The sequence below is a fragment of the Columba livia genome, chromosome 3, assembly GCF_036013475.1.
Source record: "Columba livia isolate bColLiv1 breed racing homer chromosome 3, bColLiv1.pat.W.v2, whole genome shotgun sequence".
In the NCBI taxonomy this organism is placed as follows: Eukaryota; Metazoa; Chordata; class Aves; order Columbiformes; family Columbidae; genus Columba; species Columba livia.
In genome coordinates, this window is record NC_088604.1 from 22,422,042 (window position 1) to 22,440,446 (window position 18,405).

The 18,405-nt window shown below is 41.9% G+C and overlaps 1 protein-coding gene across 11 annotated transcripts in view; it reads left to right on the forward strand.

The window, feature by feature from the left end:
- The first annotated feature begins 5,867 nt into the window (after positions 1-5,867).
- The window catches only part of ARHGEF10 (Rho guanine nucleotide exchange factor 10), a 116,883-nt gene continuing 104,345 nt past the window's right edge, over positions 5,868-18,405 (forward strand). For 6 of the 11 annotated variants that reach the window (XM_065056040.1, XM_065056042.1, XM_065056043.1 and 3 more), the window contains exon 1: positions 5,869-6,068. The gene's annotated coding sequence lies outside the window, so the exon portion shown is untranslated. Of the gene's footprint in view, positions 6,069-18,405 lie in introns of all 11 variants that reach the window. The other 5 variants (XM_065056036.1, XM_065056039.1, XM_065056037.1 and 2 more) reach the window with 1 other exon arrangement.

Here is an 18,405-nt window from a genome sequence, read left to right on the forward strand (position 1 = left end):
ATCATTGTTATAAGAATGCACTGTGTAAGCAACTGACTGGCATTAATTTTGCTAGCTGCCACTGCACTAAAGTCCCCAAGATTAATTGAAGCAGAAGTAAGACATTCATGTGTAAAGCTCCACTAACTGTGGAATGTGCGTGGGTACAGATTGGGATGAGAAGAACAATGCGTAATAGTATTTGCATGAATAAAGTCCTTTTTTTTTTTTTTTGTAAATAATCTGTAAAAGGGATTTAAATGTTATTAATGTTTTGCTATTCAGATGTTTTCAATTAATAGCTAAATATGTTTTCCTTAGTAGTTCTTACCGTATTCCCAGGAAGGTATTAGAGCACATTTAGGCTGACAGTCTTATTCGGCAAATGCAGTCTTTTGGTCTTGTGTCGTGGCACTGGTATTTAATTTGAAACAAAAAATAAGTGATGGTCATTAATTAAGTAAATTTTGCCAGTTGCTCTAGTTGTCAGCCCCCAGGTGGGTTTTCAGTGTTGGAAGAGACATCGCATGCTCTGGATCTGATTGACTAATTAGTGTGTTCTGTTAGTGGTAGGGCCACAGAGCAGAAACAAGTGTTCCTGTGCCTTCATCTTTTCCGTAAGTAGAGCAGTGCTGGGTAAGGTGGAATGACAAAGGTAATGATGCAGCAAATGTGCAAGGCTGTATCAGTGTTCGGGGTGGCAAACAGGAAAGGAGTGGGGACTGTTCACATGTCCCCAAAGAGAAAAGCAAGGAAAAGGCTGTGCCCTTACTTGCTGCTCTGTGCGTGTATGTTCGATGAGTCAGCTGGGGTCACTTCTGAGTGTTTAAGGATATGACCCGAACAGCAAGAGTGGCAATTTAATACTAGTTTTATCAGATAAAGGACATATTACTTCTGGTCTGAAGTATTTATTTCTTCTTACGATTCTGTTTTTAGCTGCTCCCACTCCTTTGAATACTTAGTTCACATGAGAGCGCTGTATAGGCTGACACTGTTTGCACCAATATGTTCTCTGACATTTACTGTGAAGACTGGTGAGGATGTGCCTTGTTTTAGTACTGATAATTGATTGTGGCAGCTCCAGGTGCTCACTTGGCCTGACTTTTATACTGCTATGTAGGTCTACAACTTCTCTCTCCCGCACTGCTACTTCTGCAGCCAACAGCGCTTTACCATGTGAACACTGCATTTTGTCACCAAAGCTGTGCTCACTCAAGTTTAAGCATGGTGCTTGCAGCAGCCGGGGGGGGGGGGGGGAATATACCTTACAAAGCATTAATTTTGTAGAAGGTAGAGGGTTGACTTTCCTACATTTCTGGACCGTGCAGTTCTGCTGTCAGGATATTTTAAGACTAAATCAAGGTGATAACTACAATACCTTGAAAAGCAAAGCCATGCAGGCAAACTGCAAAAGTACAGAGAAGTAGTTTGCATAGAGTAGACATGGAACATCTAACGAGCTTGATCATCTTGTCTTGTGAGTCACATTTACAGGAACAAAGTGTATCCTGGAAAGCAGCAACAGCCTTGCTTAGGAATCACAGGAAATAAATATGAAAAAATTTAGGAGGCTTTGGGATGAGGTAGCTGAGACTGGTTACATTGTACAGTGCTGACCAAGTGGCAGTTGGGCATTGAATACATAGATTGTCTGTGCTCTAACTCCTTTTTTTTTCTCAGCAACATATGTAGTATAACTGTGGCAAATTTCAACATGCAAAAACTGTGTTTCCTTTTGCACCAACCTGATAGTAATTCTTGTATTATTATTGTCCTGTTAGCTTATATAATTATATTTTTACCTCTGGAGGCTCGTTTGCATTTTCATGAGTACAAATCAATCTGCACTTTTATTTTCTTAGCCATCCTAATACTTTTTATTTGCCACTTTACCCACTCAAATTTCTTTTTCTTAAATGTTGGTGGCTTAGAGTTGTATATGGCATTTCATGTAAAGTCTTTTCAGCACCTTGTGTTACACTAGTACTTTCTTTTCATCACTGGAAAATAGCTCTGCTTCACCAAAGGTTGCATTTGTCTTTCACGGTTGTGTGACCTTATTGCTTCATGGTCCTCTGGTGACAGTGAATTCATTCAAGTTTTCCTTCCTCAGGTTCAGAATGAAGCAGAGCCATCAGAGCATGGCAAACAAACAAAAGTAGGGATCTTGTGTTAAAGAGAGAACTTCTGCGTATTCCTGCACTGGGTGCAGGTGTCCCGGCGCTGGGGGCTGCGGGGGTCTCTGTAAGGACACAGCCGGTTCCAGCGGCTCCAACCATGCACCGCAGGGCTCGGCTGAGCCCCCCAGCCGAGGTTGTGGAGCACCAGGGGAAGTGTGGTTAGGAAAGGGCAAAAATATGACACAGGCAGTATGAGGAGTAATAAAAAAGTGAGAGAATCGACTCTGCAGACAAGGAGGTGGGAGGAGGATGGGGAGGAGCTGCTCCAGGCGCCAGAGCAGATTCCCCTGCAGCGTCTGGAGGAACCCACGCAGGAGCAGGTTTATCCTGCAGGGCTGCAGCCTGTGGGAAGAACCCACGCCAGACCAGAGGACATGTGAGGAGGAAGGTGTGCGAGAGGAGGTGTTGTGGACTGACCACAACCCACATTTCTCATCCTGCCGCCCGTGTGGGCAGGCAGAGGAGTCAGGAATGAAGGAGTGAAACTGAGCCTGGGCAGAAGGGGGTGGGACCGAAGGTGTTCTGCTTTTGTCTTTGTTTCTCACCATCCTGCTCTAATTTTAATTTGCAATAAATGGAATTTCCTTGAGTTGAATCTGCTTGGCTCACGACAGTACTTGCTAACTGATCTCCCTCTCTTCATTTTGACCCACCAACTTTCCATCTTGATTTCTCCCCCTGTCCTGTTGAGGAGAGGGAGTGAGAGAGCGGCTGGGTGGGCGTCTGGCTGCTCACCAGGATCAGCCCACCACAACAAGTTACAGCATCGGCTGTTCTATTGTTCACATGCCGCCTGTGACAACGAGAAACAGGTGTAACACAAGGACTCTGGTGCTGAGGAATGTTAAAATTTAGGAAAATTGCTACCTAGTCTGTCTGAATGAACAGTCTGGGAATTTGGCTTGGAAAGGCTCCTTGCAAGCAGAGCATTTGTAAACCTGTTCATGAAAGAGGTTCTAGTGCTGGTAAAACATCACAGTATTATAAAACTCAGTTGTCACGTTAACATGTAGCGGTATGCCCAAAATCAACAACTGTGTCCCAGTAGTGGGGCTGGTGCTTCAGGGAGATCTGAAGACATGCCAGCGGCAGGCATCACATCAGAATGTGAATGAGCAATGCTTTTGTAAAACCAAGTGTTATTTTGATGTAATAGCCTCTATTTAAGAAAGCTGTGTGGTTTGTCTTAAAAAAAAAAAAAAACAACAACTATATATATTAAAAAAATAAAGTGTCATCACCCAACCTTGTTTGGTAAACGAAGTGGAGGGGACCTGTAACTTTACAAGTGAGTGAGTTCTGCAGATGTTCAAGTTAAGCAAGGCCGTTGGATGTCCTGGCTTTGAGTGGGTTCTGAAGGACTGCAGTAAGCAGATGACATACTTTGTCCCCCTTTTTGTAGGGGACACAGTGAAGAACAACAGGAGAAACAATTTCTGAACTTCCTGTGGATGAAAACTCCCTAAGAGATGGTGCCAGCTACAGCAGCTGGTAAACAGAAGGAAGAAAATGAGAAAAATCAGGCTTCATTGGAGAACATGATAAACCTAAGTTTTAGTTACCTTGGTCAGATTTCATGTGATGTTTTGCAAAGCATAGAAATTATGTTGCATGTTCTTCGGTGTCATAAATTTATGTTTGCATTCAACCACCCCAATTTTCATAGACAGAGGGGAAAAAAGGGTCCCCAATGAGGGGAAGTAAATTCTGGTGAGCTCTTGTTGTACATATATCCCCAGTAAAACCAATTTAAACATCATCTTCTTAAGGCCTGGTTATGAGAAGCATCATGTTAACTCTGGAGAGAAGCCATTGTCTGTAATGCAGTTCTTGACAACTAATTATGGGTGGATAAATAATGAATTTGTGATTGCAGTGGTTAGGGTGCTAATTATGACTGCTAACAGAATGTTGTCTTAGAAAACAGTGAGAAGAGAGTGCAAGTTATTTTGGAAGTTAGTTTTACTTTATTATAAGTTGATCTGCTGTTGTTGGACTTGTCCAACAAGGTTTCCACGGCGAACTTCTATTGGAATTAGAGAGGGATATTTATATATGGTCACTGGAGTCAAAGAAGCAGTTGTCAAAGGGTTCAGAAAAGAACTACAGGAAGGATTTGAAATTTGTCTCTTTAACAGTGAAAGGGAGAAATTTATGCCCACGAATAATGAGTTGACTGCTAAAAGGAGGAGGATGTTGCTAGTAAATGATATTTTTGATCATGAAATTGGGCTAGTTGAACTTAGTCTAAATGTATGTCTGTTCTTTAATGTGGCTTGCAATGATAAGCAGCCATTAAACAGTTTGCCAAAGACTGATTCGCTGCCATTTCAGCTCCTGAAATGATACCTGGATGTGAGTGAAGTGCAACATATTTAAAAAAAAAATCACAGAAACAGCAGGATAAAGTAGTGTCTCTGCTGGAAGCTGAACTGAATGCCGTAATGGTATTCCTGGCCTTACTGTTTACATATAGCCCAATTTTCTCATTTTCTTTCTCATGTAGAACTTATAGAGCTATGTGAGAACTATTTTGAGTTCACACTGTGATGAGCTGCATTAAAAAGAAATAACGGTGAAAATGGAAACATTTTTGAAAGTAATACTTTGAAATATTTTATTTCTAAATTCAGGTTGTATCAGCCAACTCAAAGACATGGGATAGTTGTGAATGTATGTTGTTAAACTAAAGGCAAATGAAAAATGGTGAAAAAAAGGAGGATTCATAAAATGTCTTTTGAAATGCCACCATTTTCTACTAACATTTTCGTGTAATTATAATGAATTTACTATACCTGGGTGTATTTAATTACTGGCTGTAGCGTGAATGCACTTAAATTGGCACAGATCACTGCTGGATGATGCGTGGATCTTTGAACAGCATTTAGCTTGAACTTTTCGATGCTTAAGAGTGGACGGAAGATTTCAAATGATACGTAGCAATATTAGAGAGCTTTAAGTGACATCAAGAACTTATAATGTATTTAAGGACTTAAGAGCATTTATTTTCATCACAGAGTGATGGATGCGTACATGGATACATTGTAAAGTACGCATTTTCTAAATACTTGCTTCTCGTAAATGTTGTTTTTTAGTGTTATGAAACCGCACCTTGAGTCCTGAATTGTATGCACGTGATGTACAAGTGGATGATTTTACTTTCAGGATAAGCATGAAGTGCTTGTGTGACGTGGGCTTAGAGTGACGGTGCAGCTGATGGGGTCAGGGCTGGTCTGCAGTGACGCTTCAACTGATAAATGACAATAAATTCCAGAATAGCTACAGTGGCCTAGCGTGCGTCCTCACGTCTCACGGGCTCTTCGGGAGAACGTGGCTGAGGAAAAAAGGTTAATGTGTATCGGCCGTGTGCCCAGTTCGCCGGTCCCGGGCCGGCCACCCTCCCGCTCTCCTGCCGCCCGTTACACCCACAGCCCCCGCGCCGCCCCCACCGTGGGCAGCCGCAGGTGCCCGGGGATGTGCAGCGGGCCGGCCCCGCCGCGCCATCACGTGTGGCCGCAGGAATGCGGCGGGGGTCCGGGGGGGGTGCGGCACCGCCCGCTGACAGCGCCCGGCCCGCCCCGCCGCAACCGGCGGGCGGCTGCGCCAACCGGGAGGCGCCGGGGCGCCGCGCTGCCCCAATGGCGGCGGGCGCGGCCCGAAAGGCCCGGCAGCGGGCGGGCCGGGGGCGGCCCCGGGGCCGGAGCGGGGCGGAGGCGGGCGGGTCCCCGGCAGGGCTCGGGAGCTCCGCTCGGCGGCGAGTGCGTGCTCGGCGGCGGCAGCCCCGGGCGGGGGGGCTGAGTGACGTGTCCAGGGAGCGGGGCAGCCGCCGGAGCCCCAGCGGAGCGGACTGGGCCGGGCCGGACCGGGCCGAGCGGCGGGTCGGAGCTCCTGGCCGCGGTGCAGGAGGTGAGTGTGCCCTCCGCGGCTGGGGGGCCGCGGGCGGCTGCAGCCGGCGGGGTTAGTCACGGAAAGTTTCGTGCCTGCAGGCTGGGCTCGGTGTTTGGTGTGCAGACACCGCTTCTCGTCCGGAGCTGCCGTACCCCGCGTCCCGCCGCCGAGCCCGGGGCGCCGGGGCTGCCTCGCTGGGGCTGTGCGGAGCCCGCGGGTGGCGGCGACGAATCTCTGGCCGCCTCGGTGGGGGAGACGAAAACCTGAGGTTTTTTTAGATGCATTGTTAGAAAGGTTTTGCCAGTGTAACGCGGCTTCCCGGGTTACTGAAGTGCGGGTGTAAGCGATTGTTAATAAAGGTATTTGCTCCTTTTCCAGACTTGCAGCTCTTGATCTTTGTTGCAAAGTTTCTTCCGCAAGGATTTTGCTGGGGTCTTCACTGGGGTGTGCACCTCTTGGCGTTCTTCAGCATGGGGAGCTGGCCGGCTCCAGCTTCCCCCTCCTTTGGACCAGGGACAGATAAGGCTATAGAAAATGCAAACTCACAGAGAGACTTAAGTTTCTTTCCTTTTCCCTTCTTAAAAACCGTGTTCAACACCAGCTTTGTAGTTGACATCTGCAATTAAATTTGCTTTCTTAAACCAAAGGGGAAAATACTTTGGCACAATAACAGCTATCCATTTCTGTGTTTCGTTTTTTTTATTTGTTTGGGTTTTTTTAACAAATTGTCTTTGGTTTCTTTGTAATTAGCGCTTCAACTATTGGAAGAGTTACATAGTTGTCTGTGGTGATCTCAGACCACGCAGTTACTTTTGAAGGATGTCCTGTTCTTACAGGGTAAGGCAAGAACAGCTTTCAAAGGTTGGCCAGTCATTCATTCACCTGGGTGAGTGAGTGTGCTTTGTCCGTAGGCAGTGCCAGGTGCTTAGATAGACAGCTGGTCATAATTTGCCCATAGCAAAGCCTCATTTTAAAGGCCCTTAGGTGGTAGTTGTATTTTTGACCAAAAAGATTTTATCCATCCTAAAATCTTTTCTCTTTCGTTGAAGTATTTGATTTTTTTCTTTTCCTCCCCCAGAGCTACTAAGGACATGGCTTTTATTTTGTACTACCAGGTTTGAGTGTTTTAAAAGTATCTTCTTTTTTTTTTCAGTTGTGCAATTTAACTGTTACCATAAAAAGGTTTAATTTTTTTTTTTCGTGAGTTAGGAAATAAGAAATATTGACTGTTTAGAAACTGTCTCATGACAAATAAATACAGTGAGGAAATGCCAGTGTATGTATTATTTTTGTAACGAAAGTAAATGTTTTCCCAAAGCCTTTGCTCTGCTTCATGAACCCTGGTGAGCAATTTGTTCTGCAGTGGAAAGGAAGTATTACATTTTAAAAATTTTCTGTTGGCGCTCAGGAGATGCAGATTTACTGCCTGAACGTGGGCATGTTGGGCATCTACAAGTACAAGCCCATTATTTGGGCAGCAGTTCTGGCTGTTCAGCTGTTTTCTTCAATGGGCCCTTCATTCTTTTCACTTGGGTGACCTGTTTGATCTTGATAATCTGTCTGTCTTGCTTTGTTTAATCTATTTTGTCGTCCCCCCCCCCCCCCCCCAACTTGGGCTCAGTAGTAAAGTAGACTTTACAGACTTTTGTAATATAGTCTGTGGAATTCATAACTTTTCTGTGACATTGTACATAAGATGTGACCTGCTATGTGAGTGGCAATGCGTGTCTTGTGATGGGACGGGCACTGGATGTCCATTGCATGGGGCTTTCGTGGCTGATACCCACAGGTGGATGTAGTGGGGGAAAGGACCATGGAAGGAGATAGATGCTTGAGGAACATGCTGTCTGTGAACTCCAGCTGAGTGCCAGGACCTGGCAGGATCTTCTGGATTTGGGCTTTGGGAGTCCATACACCACGGGACGTGGAAAGAAGCCACAGTGCTGTGTGATTTTGTGTGCGCAGGCTGGCATCACAGCTCTGGGACGTTGAGACCAAATGTGCAAGTCTTGTGCTGTTGGCTTGGACATGCTGATGGTGAGCACAGCAAAGCAGTGAAGAAGCAGTTGCCTTGCTCTGTGCCCAGGCACAGAACCCTCTTCTGACCAGGAGCTGTGGTTACTATCAGCAGATAGGAGATGGTTTCGCTCATCAGTAGACTGTGATAGTCTTTCTTGGAGTAGAATACTGTGAAACAGGCTTTAATGTTTATTGAAATTAACTTTAAAAATCCACAGTATTAAATAAATAGTATTTAGATTCTTATTTGATTGCAATTGAAATCATATCATTGTTTTGGTTGGAAAAGACCCTCAAGATCATAGAATCCAACTGTTAACCTAACACTGTCACTAAACGGTGTCCCTAAGAACCTCTTCTACACATCTTTTAAGCACCTCCAGGGATGGTGACTCAACCGCTTCCCTGGGCAGCCTATTCCAATGCCTGACAACCCTTTCTGTGAAGACATTTTTCCTAATATCTCACCTAAACCTCCCCTGGTACAACTTGAGGCCATTTCCTCTTGTTCTATCACTTGCTACTTGGGAGAAGAGACCATCACCCTCCATGCTACAACCTCCTTTCAGGTAGTTGTAGACAGCTATAAGGTCTCCCCTCAGCCTCCTCCAAGCTGAACAGCCCCAGTTCCGTCAACCGTTCCCCATAAGATACTAATTGAGGATTTAGGTACCTCAGAATCTTGTGTTTTGTTTTGTTTTTTCTAGTCCCTTTACCAGGTTGAAATACTAAATCAAAGCACTTGGTTTAGTTATATGTCAAATATAAGAGGTTCTGTTTATCCTAAACCAGGTAGCTGTACAGCATGTCTTTAAGAAATCCAGAATCCAAACTTTGAAATGTACAGTCTCTATTTTTGAGTAGGGTGAATTTTTAATATTGTACATCATGGCTTTCTAAAAATTCTTTTGACACTTTTTAGTATCTTTCAGTCCATTTAAGTTACTCTTTTTAATAGTCTTTTCTTTGTTTGTTTTCTTGGTTATCATTTTATATGTATAAAATCTTGTATTGATTTTTTTTTAATGATTTTTTCCTTTTTGTGAGGACACTACTGCTGACCGCTCAGCGAGGGGTGGGGGTGGGAATTTCTTTTGCAGTTGAGGGTATTTAGTCTCACGATTAATACATTTGATATGAAGAAATCTCAACACTGAGGGAGTTCTTCAGTTAGTTCTGAGCTGTTTAGGAGTCCTTGCATAGTTTATAAATGTTTGAAGGAAGACAACAAACTTGTCTAAAACTCGAAGGTCTATTGTCAAACTTCATAACTGTTAATGGAATTTAATGCAACTGGGAATGGTGCATTACTCATTTGTAAGCCAGGAAGTCTATTAGCTGCTTCTATATAAAGTATAAATTATTTTTAGAATCTGTTGTAGAAAATTTATAAACTTTGGTTTATTTATGAAGAAGCCAGGAAGCAAATTCTGCAATCCAGGAGGAGGAGGAGAAGTTGTTGTGATTCAGGCTTTCAAGTTAAAATGTATATATTGTGCAGAGCTGCAGTCAGTTTATCTATTTATCTATAATACTACACTGCTCTTGATTTTTGTATGTGATGGAGAAATGCACAGTGTGTAGTAGTTACTTTCTTCATCTTTACATATGTGGGATGGTAATTTTCCTTCTGCCTTTGTGAAGTGACTTTCTGGTTTTTGCCTTTTTAAAATTATGTCTTTCCATTTTATAGTTTTAGTTTAGAACTGTAGAAGGAATCTCACGGGGAATTGTCTTATGGCCTCTAAATTTAAAGGCATTTTTGGAACTGTCTTTTCATAAATTCATTCTCCTGGTGGCTTTTTGAGCCACAAGTGCACTTCTGTACTATCTTTGGATGCTTCTTGTGGAATATTTATTGCAGCAGTTGTCCCTTAGAGAAGCTTCATTTGGAATTACAGTGTTAGATTAAACGCTGTGAATGCAATTGTTGAGTACATCTTACTTTTTGAACATTTTGTATGTACTAATGGGGCAACAAACGAGGCTTTAATGATAGTGGTGTGAAATAGTCTTTCATTTTGTAAATGTTCTACAACATGTGAGGGAGGCTTTTTTCATATCTGAGACCTTTTTGTAAAATCAGCATTCAGTATAGATATTTTTTTCCACTCCTGTTCCTATTCATACAAAGTCTTTCTTGTTATTACAGCTGTTAGTGGAAAATTATTAGTAGTAAATCCATTTCTGAATCTAGAAATAGTTTAAAGAGTAGAAAGGCTGCAAGCCTGGATACTTGGAAATTATCAGGGGTTCATTAACTGGAGCCTGAGAATTACTTAGGGAGACTACAGGCATGTTATGAGGAGGATGTGCTCTTTGTAACAAGGAAAGGTTGTACATGAGCAAGATAAACCAAAATTCTCATTATGGACCTATACATGTCTAAATACTCTCTGTTTTCACATCTCTTTCAGTAATGTTATTGTGTGCCTACGTTGTTGGCAGAGAGCAGAATCTTGGGACTCAAGGTCTGTCACATACCCTTGGACAAAAGCTGCAGCATTATTAGCGTCTTCTGAGATTTAAATGACTCGGGCATTTTCTTACAGTAAAGAATCTTGAGTTTTACTCACACCAAAATACTTCAGATTACTTTGAAACCGGGGACCTTTAAAGGTACAACTTGTGACAAGTAATGCTAAACAAGGTTTGAAAAATATGTTTTCAAACTTGTGTTTCTAGATAAAAAACTTGATTCAGATTTCATTCCCAATTGCCTGAATCAGCAAGACTGTGGGAAGTGATGCATAACTGCACAACATTGATTCATGTCCTACATGTTTGCTGCTCAGTCAGGAAGCCTGAAGCTTAATGTCAAATGCGTGGGTGAAGCAGTTAACCAGAGCAAAATAAATTGTTCTACTTACGTGGTGCTGAATAGGGGCATTATCTTGGGAAAATCTGTTTCAGTGACTTACTGTACTGTACAACACTTGTTACTTGGGACTGAACCGTGAATACAAACTATTAGGATCCAAGGTCAAACATTCACTCTTATTTCTGTTCTGTAATCTCTTTTCTCAAAATGCTTTCAAAAAGATTGCAGAAATCTTATGAATATTTTTTTTTTCTTAGAGGTACAGAATATACATTTCAGAAATTTCAAGAAAGGGGATAAATATTATTTCCTCATCTATAAAGCAGGATCATAAGTTATTGGGAAGTAGATTGCAATATTTAGATTGCCTGCTAGGACCACAGTGAGTCTTGGGTTTATGGCGCTTGACTTTATATTTTTCACCATTTTAAAGCATTCAGCGTCTCATCCTCAGCATACTTTTAGAATTTTATATGTAGTATTTAAGGTTATTACAAACCATGAACTGACTAATGTGAGTCTTAAAAACTTCACTTTAAACCTGTAGAGAGTGAAAAAGAAAGAGGTCTTCTCGATGACTTCCAAACCAGGGAAAGAGTGAAAACCACTGATGTTAGTACTAAATGCAGAACTTAAGCTTCCATGGAAAACTGCCTTCCTTTCCCCCTTTTTTTTTTAAGATGAGGGCTGTTTCGTGCAGGTGCTATTGCTATTTTACTTTCTTTCTTTAATTGATGATTTAATGGCTGCATTATCTGATTTATTTGAATATTTTGGTGTTGCAAAAAGACAATAAATGAAAATTGTGTTATTTTTCTAGAGCATGCATTATGACTCTAATTTATGATTAGAAATGTATTTCCATATTTCACTACAAATAATTATTTTAGAGACACAGGAATAACAGTCTGTATTTATGTTCTTTATAACTTTATTCATCAGCTGAACTGTTGTATTGATCAGATGTACCAGGTTGTCCTTGATGAGAAACAGTGTGGTTACTTTTCCAAGGACAGTGGTACCCAAGGGGCTGGAAATGTTTAGGGAAAGTGTCTCTGTCAGGACTGGGTTTGCAGAAGTGGCAGGAACTGGATCTTCCAGTGTCTCATGGGCATCGTTGGAAAGAGCTTCTGATGGAAGGTTTTGTCCGTTGTCATCAGTATCTTGAAAGACAACCCGTGCCTTGTAAAACTAGTACTCATGGATTTAATGCAAGTTTGACCAGGACTTTCTGCTTTTGCAGTTGATGTGTGGATGAAGTACAACTGGAGGGGGAAAAAAATGCTTTATTGGCTGTATCGATTAAAAAGCATTCCCCTCCCCACTTTTTTGTTTTGTTTTGTGGTGGGTTTGTTTTGTTTTGTTTTGTGTGGTTTTGTTTTTTTAATTTTTATTTTGTTTTGTTTGTTTTTGTTTTTTGAGCTTGATTTGTTGGGGAATCACAATAGCTTTCAGGAGGGGACATTTTCCCTGTGACAAAAATACCGCATTCTGTATGTGAGGCTCATCGGAATTATTAGAATAAATTACTGTTTTTGTGCATTTTTTAAATAAAAAAGTTATAAAGTCTCTGCATAACAATTCTAGTTAAATGCGTATTTGTAACTAAACCACACACAGGTTTATGTCAACACTGAAGTGTTATGCAGCATGCAAGGTTCTTAATGACTTAAACCCAGGAATCATGCTGAAGATGTTTCTAGTTATGGTAATAGTTGTTCTCCAATATTGAAATTGAATAATTTGGATTCAGTTTAAAAAAGGAAATTTCAGAAATAAGATTACTTTTCCGTCTGAAGTTACTTGGCTGCACAATCACTTTTAAAGCAAATTAAGAAAAATGCTCTTAACAGTCATAAATTTTTATTTTGCTTGTGTGACATGGAAGATCATGGTCTTGAACCAGCAACGCAGTCTGCTGTTTTGTGTGGCACAACACAAAAAATCAGTCCTGACTAAAAGTGTGTAATGCCAGCATTCGCTTTTAATTCTTCAGATGCTTGCAATTTGTGCGGTACGCTCGACCTCTAGGATGGCCTCCAAAACTCAGGGTCATACCCTCTTCTTCCTTTGGGTATTCAAAGAGTTGCCAGCATGAAAGGCAGGAGCAAAGGCAGGTGTCCTACGTGCGTGTTTGGGAACCTGTTCCCTTCTCTGGTTTCAGTAACTGTTTACCCATCCTTCCTCTCATTCTTTAAATATTTGTAGACCTTGTCTTTCCCATCTGTAAATTAAGTATTGTGCTATTTAGCTTAATAAAATAATATGTTGTTGGGTTCAGCAAGGTCTTTTGCAGAATGTTGTTATGATCTGGGTGAGTGAAAAACTGGGCTTGTTCAGCCTGGAGAAGAGATGCTTCATGGGGTCCTATCAAAAAGGTGACAGGGCAACAGGAGATAGTAATAAACTGTAGTAAAGGTGGTTCTAACTAGTTCTGAGGGCAATATTTTTCTCTGGGAAGACAACCAAGCAGGAGAACAGGTTGCCTGGCAAGGTTGTGCAGTTGCTGGCTCTGGAGGTTTTCAGGATCCTGGTGGACAAAGCAGCCTGGTCTCACCGGATACCTGACCTGGCTTTAAGCAGCAGGTTGGCCTACATGGCCGCCTAAGGTATGACCAAGTCTATGAATCGGTGGTGCTCTATTTTGGTTTGCAATAATAATCTGCCTTTAGAGGGGAAGAATATAAATATTAAAAAATCCATAGTACTTTCTGTTTGCGTTGTGGATAGGAGCCCTCAGACAAATCTGCAGATGCAGTCTTTGCTTTCTTCCTCTTTTCCCCTCCTTCAGATGATGTACTGGGCAGGAATCTGTTCTAGATGAAGATATGCTTTAAATAATACCCTTTAAAAAAGAGGATCAGGATACCCATCTCCAGCCATATTCTCAGGGTGTCCCTGCAGATTGCTACTTCTTCAGGACTTGCTGCCACATTGTTCTCTAGTTTTTAGCAGGATGCTGCTTGGTGTGAGAAAGGGTGTCAGAAAAAGAAGCAAAGCAGCTTTCAGGGAAGTGGATTCTGCATGCAGTTGGAAAAATGTGCATCTCTGCAGATCCGACTTTGTCTGTGTTGCAGCTGGTAATAGAATTTCCCCTGAATGTAACTGAGCCAGGAACTGGGCTTCATATTTATTTTTCACTAGAGCCTTTGCGTTTCCTTGTTATTCTATTGCTTTTGATTTAGGTAATTTTCTTTGTTAAATTTAATAATAAAATTAGCACAATATAGAACTGTTAACTATTAATAAAACCAAATACACAGTAAATGAAATAATGGTCTGGTCTTGATACAGCCTCCTTCTATGGCCTGCAGCATGTGATAAGCTGTTGTAATAAAAATGCCTGCTTCATTCACACTCACTGTAATAATATAAAACCATTTTTTTTTCTTAAACAAAAAGTCTGCAGTCTGTGTCTCTTAGGAATCGTCTTGTATAGAGAAAAACTTGGGCTATCATTTTTTTATTTTTTTCCTGTGTAATAGAGCCATCTTGAGGTATTGAAAAAAATTTAACCTTCTTTCTTTTGCTTTCTTTTTTTTTTCTTTGCTTCTATGCATTCCCAAAAGAGTATCTCTCAAATCTCAGCAGGCTTTACTTCCCAGCAGTTGTATATTTATAGGTGGAAGACGACTCAGTTTGGTATTACACAGCAATAATCAGTAAGCGATGTGGACACGAGAGGATTTTAGACATTTGTGGGCTTTGTCTTCACAGGGTTTTTATGTGTGTGGATTCTTTTTGGGTTTTTTTTTGTGTGTGGTGGTTTTTTGTTGTTGTTTGTTTGTTTGTTTTAATTTAATACTTACACTTTCTGAGAGAAGTTTCATTGCAGTTTGCCTGCTCGAAGCTTTCTCCATGAGTCACAGTTCCTTGGAAATCAATCTGCTTGTTTCATCTTCTCTGTTTTCTATTAAAAAATGCTCACTGGCTCATTCTTTCTGCACCATTAAGAATGAAGAATCCTGATGTCGCTGCAGTTGTAGTGCACTCCTTAAAGAGAAGGTATGTGGCCTTTACAGTTCTCAGGGTAGTAGAGCTGGAAAGCTTGGCAATGTGTGCCTCTTGCGAGCTCAGTGCATGGGTACAGTGCCACCAGGTACAGATTCTGTGCCACCTTGTAGCTTTGGTGGAGTTTGCATTGGTCCCGTTTCTGTTGCCTTCTGACTATTGTGTAAGTAATTATTTTCAGAAAATAGTTTTGATGAAGTGGAAATGCAGATGTTGATCAGTATTTGTATCTGGGTAGCTGAGAACTTGTTGTCTGTTGTTTGTCCCACAATTAGAGGAAACAATCAAATGAAATCTGATGCGCAGCTGTAGCTGAGAGACCACCTAGTCCTGGAGGTGAAAGGAGTTACCAGAAGTAATGAGAGGGGAAACCGAGTTGCAGAGGTGAACACTGACTTTATTCTATAGTCTTTGGACCAGTATAAAGATGCTTTTGTTTTCTTTGCTGAGACTGCCGTGTGCCATGGAATCAGAATTTCGGTCTCACACATGCCAGGCTACCAGGTGTTAGTGCTCTGAGACAGCAAGGTCTGCTGTGGAACCTGGCAGACTCCCACCTCCTTCCATACCAGCTTTCATGGTTGAACGTGAGCACTCTTGGTGGAAAAATTGAAATAATAGACTAGAATAGACTATTTCAGTTGGAAGGGAGCTACAATGATCATCTGGACCAACTGCCTGACCAATTCAGGGCTGACCACTTAAAGCATGTTGTTAAGGGCATTCTCCAAATGCCTCTTAAGCATTGACAGGCTTGAGGCATTGGCCACCTCTCTAGGAAGCTTGTTCCACTGTTTGACCACCCTCTCAGTAAAGAAATGCTTCCTCATGTGCAGTCTGAACCTCCCCTGGTGCAGCTTTGAACTGTTCCCATGTGTCCTGTCACTGGATACCAGGGAGAAGAGCTCAGCACCTTCCTCTCTATGTCCCCTCCTCAGGAAGCTGCAGAGAGCAATTAAGTTGCCCCTCAGCCGCCTTTTCTCCAAACTAGACAAGCCCAAAGTCCTCAGCTGCTTCTCCCAGGACATTCCTTCCAGCCCTATGGGACTAAGTGTTGGGAGCCATCCTTGGGGATTGTTTCATTGTGGTCGATTCTGGTTTCTGGTGCAAGTGCCATTTGAGATCTGACCACTTCCACTGCATGGGACTTCTCTGCATGAGAAACATCGCCCAGGAACATCTGATTTTCATATGGTATTTTAATTAAATTTTCTTTGTCTTAAACATTGATTTAAAATTCAAAAATAATTACGATCTTGGTGAGGCCTAAATATACTGCTGTGTATCAAGGGATCTGATTTTTTTTTTTTTTTTCTTTCAAAATACATACATTTAACATGGTTATTGCTGACTTTAAGGGCAAGGTTATGAAGTTACTAGCTAAACTGCTGGAATAAATGCATGCTGCCCTGCTACAAATCAGGTATTTTTGACAGCAGTAGTCTCTTAGGCTCAGAATATTTTCTTTATGTGGGTTTGCTCAGATAGATTGGTCCAATAACTAACCTGTTATAAGTGGACAATTAATCTGGGTACTTGCAAAGTTGGAAAGCTGTCTTTCCTCTTCCAGTCTGTAAATATGAATAAGAACTGCCTGTTCCTCCAAACAGTTTGGCAGCGAAGGACCAGGATCAGGAAGCAGACAGGGAGGTGAGGGCCAGTCTTTTGACCACAATGGGTCATCTGCCTTTCATGAAAGTGTCTGGGTGCTCCTTGGTCTCTTTCCCAGCATCCACTGCATGCTGGGTACACAAGGGAAACATGGGGGGAGAGATGGAAAGGAGATGGTCTGTAGACCACTACAGTGGTTCACATTGCCCACTGCTAGCTCTTTAACCCACACCTGAAGGAAAGAAGGTGATGGTCACTGAGACAGGTGAATTCTTGGATAGCTGGAAGGCAATGGGAGATCTTGACTTCTGGGGTAGGTAACTTGAAGAGCTGCTTTCTGTGTTTCTGTTGTTGCCCAGGAGGGAGCAGTTTGAGTCATTACATTAGGTTTGAGGAATCGATTTTATAGGGCAGAAAAAAAAACAAACATACTTCGATAACCTTTGTGTCACGTCCAGTATGTCAGGGCAGTTGTTCAATTATTCATATTCATGATTTTACAGTGTAATACATATGACTGTAATAGCTCCTGTGTTTCATGTTTAATCTGTTATTTTTTTTTTCCAAATGGAATTTTGTGTCATAAAAACATACAGTTGTTCCGTTTCCTAAATAATTTGATGTTAAACAACCTATACTCAGTGGTCATGATGTGGCATCTGGAAGACAACTACAGTCCTCTGTTTCCTAAGGCAGGGAGGAAGAAGCCAGAGCTGGGCTTTCCCAGTGGTGCAGAGCAGGAGGGTGAGGGATGATGGCTGCTCCAAGTGTAGCTCCATCTGGGCACAAGGGAAAAACCCCTCCTGGTGTGGCTGTTTCAGCACAGGAGAGATGGTGAGACCTCCACCTTTGGTGGGTTTCAGAACTTGGGTGGAAAAGGCCAAGGGCAACCTGGTCTAATTTTAAAGGCATCTGTCCTGAGTGTATGAGAGAACGTTCAGAGGCCTTCCAGCCTAATTTGAGCTGTGATTTCCACAGTTGCTGTTTGCATGCACCTGTATAGCTGTGTGGTGTGTAACTGTTAGCAGCAAGTTCAATGGGGAAGCCACTTGAAATGCAAATACAAACTGTTGTATGCTCGTGGCCAAATTAAATCATCTGGCTTAGTCTTGATTTAAACATCTTCAACTGGAATTAGTTCCCCTGCCTCTCAATAAAAGAGTGAAAAACTTATCTTTCAAATACCGTCCTGTTAGAGATCATGCCATGAATGTGCTGTCTACTACATAAAATGGCAATTATTTTATTTTTATGGAGAGTAATACTGGAATGTACAATACACAAGCTCTCTTTGCTGCTCAAATGTTTTTCTCAGCATGTAAAAAGTAGATAAAAATCTGTGGAACTTCAAGATGAATTAATGCCGTGTATAAGTCAACCCCTAAGGCATTCTTAAGTGAGAAAATATATCTTTCTTCTTGTGAATAACTGCACTGTTGAGATGGGAGCAAGCAGGTCAGTGGCTAGGACTCTAACAGTGGGTCTGTGTCCTTCTTCAACACGATTCTTGTGCAATTCGAAGCATGTCACTGTGAGCTACATCAAAACAGAAAACAAGCTGAAAACTTCCATCGCTCAGCTCTGCGTGTTGATTGTTAGTATTTGCTTGTGAAGAAGAAACTGATTTTTTAAATTGTTGTTGAGGTCAACTTCCATGGGTGTTTAAAAACTCACATAATTCGTTTAAATAAAATAAATATTCTGAAGGCCTTTTAGCTACTTTCTGAAAGATGTATTTGGAAGAGGTGCTGAGACTGACTTTCAGAGGTTTGCCGGTCATTGCCTGTTTCACCCTTGAAAACCTGTGTTCCAGTGATCAATCAGCTTTAAAAGAATAAAGAAAACTAGCTTTTTCTTCAAACCATATTTTTCCCTCCTTTTGTCCGACAATTT